General features: G+C 37.3%; 1 pseudogene; it reads left to right on the top strand.

Moving 5' to 3' along the window:
* Positions 1-8,264: 8,264 nt before the first annotated feature.
* On the top strand, positions 8,265-8,855 carry LOC149163505 (E3 ubiquitin-protein ligase CHIP pseudogene; annotated as a pseudogene).
* The last annotated feature ends 3,490 nt before the right edge of the window (positions 8,856-12,345 follow it).

Genomic DNA, 12,345 nt, shown 5'->3' on the forward strand with positions numbered 1-12,345 from the left:
TATCTTCTGTATTCAAAGGTTTCAACTGGATGTATACCCCAAGAAGACTGTACACCCCTCCATGCAGGGGGGACTTGTCCCCCCCGGCTAGGGGGTCTGGGAGCTAGCGGTCCCCTGGCGGGGGTTCCGGGGCAGCACCCCCAAAGCAAAAAATAGATGAAAAATTGCCTTGTAAAAGTCTAGTAATTTCTAGTCAATCTGGGCGGTTCATTAGGCGAATGATCTGATAGTAGAAGTTATGTTTAATTTAGGGTTTTTTTCCCTAGAAGGCGACCCCTCACTATACATGAGGGAATTGTATTGCGTCTATGTAGATCTTTATTCTGAGTGAGGAAGAGAGAGGAGATTGAGAGTGAAGAGTGTGTTACAGCGGATCTGCTATAGGTTGTATCTCTTTAGTTTGTTGGATAATATAAAAGGAAGGACTGGTTGTTTCTTCGTGGACGTAGCCCAAACTGGGTGAACCAGGTATATTTGTGTCTCTCTTGTTTTATGTGTTTTCTGTGTTTATATTTCTGCAATATTTTACGTGTTCCATTGCTTTGTAATATACAATTTTCTAACAACTAGTATCAAAGCCGAAGGTCTATTTCGCTAATAAACTCGCATGAGAGAAGGGTTCCTGGTTTGAGTGGGAGAAATGGCAGAAGATGGTAGGTTTAGGGTCAAAAAATTCAACGGCCAAAACTACTAGCTGTGGAAGATGCAAATGGAAGATTATCTGTATCAGAGAGATCTGTACCTACCATTGAGCGGAAAGATAAAGAAGCCGACGAGTATGACAGACACAGAATGGGATATTCTCGATAGAAAAGGCACTTGGAACAATACAACTATGCCTAGCGGCGTCAATAGCGTTTAATATTTCAAAGGAAACGACAACATAGGGTTTAATTTCGGTATTATCCAAACTATATGAAAAACCCTTGGCCTCAAATAAGGTATTTCTTATGAAGCGTTTATTTAATATGAAGATGTCAGAAGGTGGATCTGTTGTTGATCATTTAAATGATTTTAATACAGTTACAAATCAGTTAAGTTCTATAGGGGTAAACTTTGATGATGAAGTTAGGGCTCTGTTATTTCTGTGCTCATTGCTAGAAAGTTGGAATGGTTTAGTTATGGCCATTAGTAACTCTGTCTTTGGATCTAGTACTTTAAAGTTTGATGATGTTGTCGGTGCAATCCTTGGTGAGGAAATGCGATGGAAAAGCTCTAGTGAGACATCAGGTAATGCTTTGACTGCAGACACTAGAGGAAGAAAAATGGAAAGAGGAAAGAGCCCAGGATATCGCAGTAAGTCAAGAAAAGGTAGATCCAAGTCCAAATCGGGGATAGTGTGCTGGAAATGCGGGAAGAAAGGACACCTGAAGAAAGACTGCAAGTCTCAGAAGGGAAAAAAAGGAGATGCGCAGCAAGAAACTAATCATGAAGCGAATGTAACAGGTGATTTGTTGCAAGATGCTTTGATTCTTTCATTAGAAAATATTATTGATGCCTGGGTGGTAGATTCAGTGGCCTCATTCCATGCCACACCTGATAAGAAACATTTTCATGATTATGTTCAAGGAGATTTTGGACAGGTTTGATTGGGTGATGATAAACCTTGTAAAATCGTTAGAATGGGTACAATTTTCATAAAACAACAGAATGGAAATCAATGGCTATTGAAGGAGGTAAGGCATGTTACAGATCTGAAGAAAAATCTGATTTCAACAGGGCAGTTGGGAGGTTAAGGTTGTGTAAGTACTTTCACAGATAAAACCTGGAAGGTCACTAAAGGATCCCTGGTAATAACAAAAGGAGAAAAGGTTGGTACATTGTATTTATGCAATGGCATTTCTAATTCTGTTAATGATTTAACCTCTACAAGAGAAGATACGGCATTGTGGCATCATAGGCTCAGGCACATGAGTGAGAAGCGGATGCAAATTCTTCACTCAAGAAATTTGTTGCCAGGTTTGAAGCATGTTGATTTAAAATTCTATGAAAATTGTGTTTATGGATAACAGAAGAGAGTCAGATTCCTTAGAGTTGGGAAAGAAAAGAAGAGAAAAAAATTAGAGCTTGTGCATACAGATGTATGGGGACCTGCTCAGGTATCATCTCTTGGTAGCTCTCATTATTATGTTACTTTTATTGATGATGCAACCAGAAAAACCTGGATTTATTGTATTTGAAATAAATTTGATGTATTTGATAGTTACAAGAAATGGAAAGCTTTAGTTGAAAATGAGACAGGGAAAAGGTTGAAGTGTCTCAGATCAGATAGTGGAGGTGAATATTGCAACAAAGAGTTTGATAGCTATTGTTCAGAGAATGGAATTCGTAGAGAGAAGACAGTTCCAGGAACATCACAAGAAAATGGTGTGTCAGAAAGGATGAACAGGACAATCATGGAGCGTGAAAGGTGCATGAGATTGCATGCAGGATTGCCTTTACAATTTTGGGTAGATGTTGTAGACACTGTTGTTTATCTAATAAACAGAGGGCCTTCAAGTTCCTTGGATGGTGGTATTCCAGAGGAGGCATAGACAGGTAAAAAGGTAAACTACTCATTTTTAAAGACTTTTGGTTATGAAGCCTTTGTCCACATTAATAAAAAAAATAGAACAAAGCTTGAGGAAAAATCAAAGAAATGTACCTTTATTGGTAGGGGTGATTTTAGGGGCGAATGTTCGCCCTTTGGCGAAATTAAGGGGTTTTAAATTTTTAGTGGGCGAATAATTTGTATCATAGTACATTTTTACAAATCACCTCAAATAGCCCACCTTATTTTAAGGGAGAGGGTAAAAAAGGTAAATTTAGCCCTTGAAATTAGGAGTTACAACCTTCCATTCGCCCATTTTCAAGAATAAGTTTTATTTAAGTGAATCCATTTGCCCATTTTCAAGAATAGGTTTTATTAAGTGAATCGTATGGGCCAAAGGCCCAAATACCATATTTATAAAAGAGGCATGGTAAATTAATAAAAATATAAATAAATGAGAGGTATAGTAAATAAATAAATAAATAATTATATTTACTCCGTAAGTCACCTTATATACATGCAAGGGTGGAGGTATGGTAAATAAATAAAACGTCTTTTTATACTTACTCAAAAGGTATGGTAAATAAATAAAAATATGAATAAACTAGACGCATGGTAAATAAATAAAACCTCTTTTTATATTTAGTCCATAACCCTCGTTCTATTTATGAAGGCTCAAGAAAGAGGTTTTATTTAAGTGAATCCTACGGGCCAAATACCATATTTGTAAAAGAGGTATGGTAAATTAATAAAAATATAAATAAACGAGAGGTATGGTAAACAAATAAAACATTTTTTTATATTTACTCCATAAGTCACCTTATATTTACAAACACTCAAAAAATTCGTTATATTTAGGTGAAACCTATGGGCAAAATACTATGGGACAAATACCATGGACTAGATTGTTATTAATACCATGCAAAAAAACATTATTAACCCTAATATTAGTATTAATAAAAATAAAAATGGCACATGGTATTGACCCATGGTATTCACCAAAATGGCACATGGTATTGACCCATGGTATTCACCTGGAATGTAGCCTATTTAAATGGGGGAATTAAACCAGCATAGATCCATCTTTACTCTGGATCTACTAACCCACGAGAGGTATCAAATATCGTGATATGAAAACTAGCATAGAGTGAAAAAATATTTGATCCGATCAAGAGTAAAAATGGATGTTGTAATTTAATGTATGTTAAACATTTTAGCTTGGTTAAAATAAAAATCAACTATTAATTTTATTAATTTTTATAAATTACTAATAGTAATTTTTAAGCTCCAAGTTTATGATAACCGATGGTATTGACCCATGGTAATACCATGGTATTCCTGTGAGCATAGACTATTTAAAGGGGAAATTCTATCATTTTAGATCCATCTTAATTCTGGGTCTACCAAGTGCTCAGAGGGATAAATAGATTTCATCCCCCTAAGAGTGGTAGATGTGGAGTTAAAATGGATATAGGTTGGTTTTTATGGTAATGAAGATATTAAATAGACTTAGGAAATTATATTGTAAAAACATATTAAAGTGAATGGTTAAAGCATAGACATTGGACAAGTATATTTGTATACTTCTATTTTAAACTGAAACAAATCCAGGGCTAAAAGGAATAGATTGATTGCACTAGTCATCCTTCTATAACTTTCCAACATATGCTAGAGTAAACAGATTGTAATTTGGGTAATTTTTCTAATTGCAAACAAGAACATACTTGTGTATTGGCAGGATGGTTACGAGGTCCCTAGAAGTGATGAATTTGAATTTTTCTTGGTTTTATATATAGTATTAGGTTTTTTCTCATGCTTTCTGTGAATGGCACGGGTGAATTTTATCCTACACCTACTAGGTTATCGATATGTAATTTCGGTAATTTTGATTTTAAAAGATATTTTAAAGAAATGCAATGATTTCATTTGTGTATTTAATAAACACAAGATTTTATAATTGAGTAAAAAATATTCGCCATGCCTGGTGAGAGATTCGCCAAAAAATTATATATACATATCATATTATTGATAAAATCGCCTTCCATTTTTCCTATATACCATGGAGATTCGCCCATTTATTATACATGTAAATTTAGGGGAGGTTCTTAAAATTTTCCCTATTTATTGGATATGGTGTTAATGATTTTGGTTATCGCTTATATGATTATGAAAATCACAAAATCATTAGGAGTAGAGATGTAATATTCAATGAAAAGGTCTTGTATAAGAATTAGTTGCAGGAAAAGAAACAAGAAAAAGAAAACAAAGAATACATAGTGCTTGACGATATCACAGGAAAAGTGATGGTGCCGGAAAATCATAATGAGCAACAGCCAGAACAAAAACCACAACAGCAACAAGCACTTCAAACACCTGGAAGTGGTGTTAGAAGATCTACCAGGATAAGCAGACCCCCTGAACAATACTCCCCTTCATTATATTATGTATTGTTGACTGATTCTGATGAACCAAAATGTTATGAAGAAGCAGTGCAGGTAGAAACCAGGAAGAAGTGGGAGCAAGCCATGAAAGAAGAGATGGACTCCTTAGCACATAACCAGACTTGGGACTTAGTCAGGTTGCCTGCAGGTAAAACAACATTGCAGAATAAATGGGTTTACAAGCTGAAGGAAGAAGATGGAAGAAAACAGAGGTACAAAGCTAGACTTGTGGTGAAGGGGTTTGCACAGAAGAAAGGTATAGATTTTGAGAAATATTTTCTCCTATTGTTAAAATGATTTCAATTAGAACTATTTTAAGTCTAGTAGTAGCTGAAGATTTGCATCTTGAGCAGTTAGATGTAAAGACAACCTTTCTCCATGGGGATTTGGAGGAAGAAATATATATGCAATAGCCACAAGGATATGAGGTAAAATGGAAGGAGAAACTAGTGTGCAGGTTGAAGAAGAGCTTATATAGCTTAAAACAGGCTCCAAGGCAGTGGTATCTAAAATTTGACAGGTTTATGTCTGAACAAGATTATACTAGATGTCACTCTGATCATTGTGTTTATCTCAAAAGGCAAAATTATGGCAGCTATATTATATTGTTATTGTATGTAGATGACATGCTTGTTGTAGGCTCTAACATGCAGGAAATAAATGTGCTCAAAAAGAAATTGGAAAACTCATTTACAATGAAGGATTTGGGTGTTGCAAAACAAATCCTTGTATGAGAATATTTGGAGACAGGAAGAATCGCAAATTAACATTGTCTCAAAGTGAGTACATAGAAAAGGTGTTGAAAAGGTTTAATATGCAGAATGCAAAACCAGTTAGTATACCTTTGGCTAGCCATTTCAAATTAAGTAAGGAGGCATGTCCCAAGACTCAGGGAGAAATGGCTCATATGTCTAAAGTTCCATATGTATCAGCAGTTGGAAGCTTAATGTATGCAATGGTCTACACAAGGCCTGACATTGCACATGCAGTGGGTGTTGTAAGCAGGTACATGAGCAATCCAGGAAAAGAACATTGGATGGCAGTGAAGTGGATTCTCAAGTATTTAAGAGGTACCACAAATCAAGCATTATCCTTTGGTGGTTCAAACATTGCTCTACAGGGATATGTTGATGCAGATATGGCGGGTGATAGAGATAACAGGAGGAGCACTACAGGATATGTATTTACTGTAGGTGGAACAACTATCAGTTGGGTTTCAAAAATCCAAAATTGTTGTTGCACTTTCAACAACAGAAGTAGAGTATGTTGCTGCTACAGAGGCTAGTAAAGAAATGATTTGGTTACAAAGGTTTCTGGATGAATTTGGTAAGAAGCAGGAGTTGGGCAGGTTATACAGTGACAGCCAGAGTGGCATACATCTTGCAAAGAACTCTACATTTCATTCCAAGACTAAACATATACAACTCAAGTACCATTTCATATAGTCAGCATTGGAAGATGGACAGTTGAAGCTGGAAAAGATAAACACTAGCCAGAATCTTGTAGATATGCTAACAAAAGTTGTAACCAGGGAGAAACTGAGAATTTGCTCAGTTTCAATTGGTCTTCAAGTATGATGAAGAAGATGAGAAACAGCCAGGTCCAAAGTGGAGTCATTTTCTAGAAAATGAAGCAGCGGTGGAGTTGCTATAATCAGTCTCCAAGTGGGAGATTGTTGGATGTGGAGCCTGATTATCTTCTATATTCAAAGGTTTCAACCGGATGTATACCCCAAGAAGACTGTACACCCCTCCACCCTTGGGGGTGCCGGGGAGACTTGTCCCCCCCCCCCCCCCGTGGGTGTCCGGGAGAGCTAATCCCCCCTGACTGGGGGGTCTGGGGGCTAGCGGTCCCTCGATGGGGGTTCGGGGGCAGCACCCCCAAAGCTAAAAATAGATGAAAAATTGGCTTGTAAAATTCTAGTAATTTCTAGTCAATTTGGGCCATTCATTAGGCGGATGATCTGACGGTAGAAGTTATTTAGGGTTTTTTTCCCTAGAAGGCAACCCCTCACTATATATGAGGGAATTGTATTTCGTCTATGTAGATCTGTATTTTGAGTGAGGAAGAGGGAGGAGATTGAGAGCGAAGAGGGTGTTACAACAGATCTATTGTAAGTTGTATCTCTTCAGTTTGTTGGATAATATAAAAGGAAGGACTGATTGTTTCTCCGTGGATGTAGCCCAAACTGGGTGAACCACGTATATCTGTGTCACTCTTGTTTTATGTGTTTATATTTCTACAATATTTTACGTGTTCCATTGCTCTGTAATATATAATTTGTAACAATTCTAGCTGCAACCTCTGTCATTTCTCCAGCGCCATTTTTGGCCTCCCTCTTTAATTTGTAACTCCTATTCTTCCTATTCTGCCTATGTTCTGCATAGGTTGACATCTCTGTCAACTCCCTGTGAAATCTCACTCATTTTTGAAGTGTGTTACTGCATTGAAGGAGTCGATTGGTGCATTGAATGGTGCATTGAAGGAGTTGATTAGAGCTAGTTGTTGCCTGGAGGTGTTGTGGAGTGAGTTGGGGTCGAAACTCTTGGCGCTGCTGGTGGTCTGACATGTTTGGTGTACATTCACAAACTCCAAATTTTGTTCGAAGGAATGTTGAATACTATGTCCCAACGCTACCACAGTGCGTAGGAGGAAGGAAGGTCAATATTTGGGTGACCTTGGTGTGGCTCTTGCAGCAGGCAGACGAACGGTAACTGATTACATATAATGTTGTGGTTTTACATTAAACATTGAATGCAATGGTATCCTGCTGTCATAACTCAACATACCTCTCCATCCGCTCTCCATACTTTTGCACAATTATACACAGCGCCATCACCTATCCCCGGCTCCTCTATTACATTGAACGCTATCTGGTTAATACATAGTTTTTGTATTACCACTTATTTCATAACCGTTGTTGTCATAATACTCTTTATCCTCTCACGAGTCATCTCAATGATATGTGTTGGATATATTTTGTTCAGGCCACATTTTTTTATCCAACTTACATTGCAATGGTCAAATTAGTACATGATACTCCGTGTTTCCTGTAATTCGTTATTTGCCGGAAAATTTCTATGTGGATGCTGCGTGTATGTATGTTACCATGGAAATATCTCTCACCATTAATATCCACCCTCGACGAAAATTTAATACCGTGGCTTCTGATATAGAGTTCATCCGATGTAAATTGATGGAAAATATGATAGTATAGATTTAATACTTCGCATTGTGATATAGAGGTCATTGAATTTGAATTAATTGCAAATCCAACGATTTAGATTTAATATTTTGATTTTGAATTGCGTGAAAATCCATCAAGTTATATGGTGGAGGAGATCTGGCAGGGACTTGCAAAAGTAAGATATTTAGAGTGGGAGTCTACTTCATGCCTTCATCTACAAAAACGATAAGATTTAAGAGCAATTTGTGAAAGGGCACTACAACACGAATTAGAAAGTGCATCCAATAATAGGGTTACAACAAGCACACAGAGTGATGGTAGAGAATCAAATGATTTGGAAAGAAAATCTGAAAGCTATGAAAACTCTCTGAAAGTTGAGTCAGAAATTACTCACAAGGAACGAATGAAATTACTCTCTGACATGTTTGAAAAAGCAGCGGAGGCAGATATTCCTAATGAGGTACCTAAATATCTGTGTTTCAAAATTACATTGGACATCTTTCGGGATCCAGTGGTAACTCCTAGTGGAGTTACATATGAGAGAGCAGTTATTTTGTAACATGTACGGATTGTTGGCAACTTTGATCCAATTACACGAGAGCCACTTAAAGCTGAGCAATTGGCCCCGAATTTGGCTATTAAGGAAGTTGTTCAAGACTTTTTAGGCAAGCATGGTTGGGCTTACAAAATGATATGAAACTAAAACATCTAGAGACTTCCTTGTATAATAATGTTAACTTCTTTGGGAGCATGAATCAGAGGTTTAGAGTTAGCATTATAAAATATGTTATGTTAGATGTTCTTCAACCAATTGAGTGGTATTATGGTGTTTAAATTATATTGGTTTATTGATACACCGATATGGGTTCACCACCCGAGGTTTTGATTTTCATCACAAAAATGTAGATAATATCCATCAGCACTCTAGTCTGTCATACAATAACGAATGAATTCTTTGATCCATATGTACAACAATTTGATAGGAAAGTAATCAATAGTCTATCTTGTCCAATTTTTGGTCGAGCTCAAAGTGTAGCATTGAGTAGTCGTCAGCACATTATTTAATTTTATAAACAATTGTCTATTATTTAATTTGGAGAGTGGAGACTATTGAGAGCTTCTTTATCTTAGAATTGTATTAGAGTTTGGAGTGCGTTGATATCCTCATTATTTTACTATTTTTTGAGGTTAAAAATAAAATAAAATGGCTCAAATTGGTGCAATATTAGAGTCACTGGACAATCTAATACTCTCTACTATGGATAATACAATCAAAATCAACAAGGATTTCCTCACCGATATTCACAGTTGTTTACAAGATGTACATGACAAGATTGAATTTTTAGAGCTTGAATCTCAACTTCAGCAAGAAGAATTAAAACAGAGGAGTCATCATTCTGAACTTGTTTCTTTTCAGAACAATGAAATAGACTCCCATAAACAACAAGACAATATTGTTGAAGTTCATTCAGATCCAATGCCCAATAAAGCAGCAGTTGTACATGCAGATGCAGAAATTCAGTCTGCACTTCCTAAGTCGGTCATCAGACCTTGGGAAGAGCTTGTCCACAACAAGCACAGAACTGGTCTTGGATATGACAAGGACATGTCCTTTCATATTCCAAACTACTCCAAACCAATCCAATTTCAAAGTGATGGATTTATTCAGGACGGTTCATCTTCACCTGCTCCTCATGAGAGTTCACCTCCAATTGTTTCAGATTCTGCCACTCTTCCATAGCAACAGCAAAAACAACAGCAGATTGTGAAATGCCAACACTGTGACCAAGTTGGCCATCTGAAATATCATTTTTTTGATCTTCATCCATGTAATCAATGTCATAAAACTAGTCATTCTTCAAACAGATGTTTTAGAAACAAACCTCCTGCAAGAACAAAGATTCATCTTGGATGGATCTCTTCTTGGAAATGGGCATCAACAACCAATAAGATATTCCAGTCACATGTCTGAACTTGTTCTAGAGTATTGAACAGTATTGCAGTTGAGTTTTCTCCATCATCTCACCTTGTATCTGACAGGGGGGAAATGATGGTCATCTACAAGATTCAAAGCCACATCAAGCGAGCTTGAGCCACAACATGCCACACCAGATTCAGAGTTGTAGCCAGAGAAAGATGCCTCTGAGCATGCCTTTAGTTGGTAATGCCTCTTCAAAAAATTTGGGACACTTCCTCCAGCAGAAGACTTCATCTTCTTGCTAATTTTGGAAGAGTTCCAAGAATAGAATTGGGGACACTTCCTCTACTAGAAGACTTCATATTCTTGCCAAATTTGGAAGAGTTCCAGAAATTGCATTAAGCATTCCAAATTTTTTGGTCATCCTTAAACCATCACAGGTTGAGACTTCCCTTTTCAGGTTGAAGTTCTCCCTTTTATGTGGGGTGAAGACCTCCCTTTCATTGTTGAAGGTTTCCCTCTTCAAAACATCATGAACACTTCCTCTAGCAGAAGACTTGAGCTTCATGCCAGAATTGGAAGAGTTACGAGAACTGCACTAAGCGTTCCAGTGTTGGTGGTCATCCTTAAACCACCGCCCTTTATACCAACATTTCAGAGAGCACATTCAACCTAGTGTTGCCATGAATTTTTGCACATTTTGTATTACAGCTCTCTTCTTGGACGCATACATAACCCTTCGGATTAGGGGGGGAAATGTTGGACGCCTAATCCTCTATGGGTTAGTGTGGAAGCTGAATATACTAAAGGAGTCCAAGGGACCACTTGGAATATGAATCCAAGGGTCACACCATGTACTATAAATGTATATGTTTTGTTAATAATAAATGTACTCTCATGTTTTATCTTTCATACTCCTTCTGCATGTGTGTGTTTAACAAATATCATGGTCCAAAGATACCTTGGACCAAATACCTCGGACCAAAACCATGGTTTTCAACATGTACGTGCTTTGCCTTCTGAGGGAGTGCGTGTGTATGTTATGTGCTATTTCTGTTCTGAGTACCTGCGTGTATACACTACTTGGACTAAGTGAACCTGCATGTATATCTTAAATTGCTCTTACATCATCTTCTTCCTTCAACTTCTTTATTCTAATCAATAGACCTTAGTTTCATCTTCCTGATCCTCTCTACCACTACCCTATTGCCTCTGAATATTCCTGTTAGCCTCTTATCAAAACCGAGTTGACCTATAGAGTTTCCATCAAGGACAACACTTGTATCATAATTCCAACAATCTCCCCCTTTGGACTTGATGGCAACAATGATGGTGTTGATTACTACAAGTTGTAAAGACTGTTAAAGATACCACACAACACCAAAATACCAAAATATTCTCCCCCTTTGACATCAACGGCAAAGGGTAGACCACTCCACTCTCCTCCATTACATGATGCTATCCATACTCCCCTTGAGTACATGTTGAGTTTGCAGAGAGATGATTCAATATAATAACATGACACTATAACTCAGCAAAGTGAGTATGACCTCCCTATGACCACGAACTCATACATACATCAATCACCCAACCAAGTGGGGATACACCATATTTGACTCATCTGCCCAACCAAGTGGGGATATACCAAAGTTTATACATGACATAAATACAACAATTATTACATCATCCATCCCAAGGATATTGGGGAAATAAATTACATTATATGACCAATAGAACTAATTGAAATATAGACTATTGAGCTTCAAAATTACTCTTTCCCTAAGTAATTCTTCTCATTCCCTTTCTTTGTTTTTCCATGAGAAAGATGCATTCTCATCACCAATGACCGATATATACTGCCTTGAGGATTACATTTAGTGATTTACATGTTATGCTTTCATGTTTTGCTGTTTGAATAAATTTTTGTAGATTAGCTACGGAATGCAACCTATTCTGCAGCTAATTGGTTGTTCCACAACTACCTTCATGCTTCAACAGGTTCCAGGTGTTAGAAGGAGAAACTAGCTACATGGGCGGCTTGGAAATCATCGTGACATGGACCCTATCCTATTCACTTAGCCCAGGTCAACAAACAAGATGGCATAAGACTACAGTCAATGGATAAGTCAAATGCAGAGACCGAAGGTAGCAGGACTCTGATTCGTGGTTAATTAGCATGTTTCACAATGATGGGAAGTGTTATCTGGAACAACTACCTGTACCTACGGACTCCAACAGCCACCTGTACAACCGAATCCAACAGCCACCA

This window comes from Pinus tabuliformis, chromosome 5_1 (genome assembly GCF_031772625.1).
Source record: "Pinus tabuliformis cultivar Carrire ecotype Pingquan chromosome 5_1, CPIR1, whole genome shotgun sequence".
Classification (NCBI taxonomy): domain Eukaryota; kingdom Viridiplantae; phylum Streptophyta; class Pinopsida; order Pinales; family Pinaceae; genus Pinus; species Pinus tabuliformis.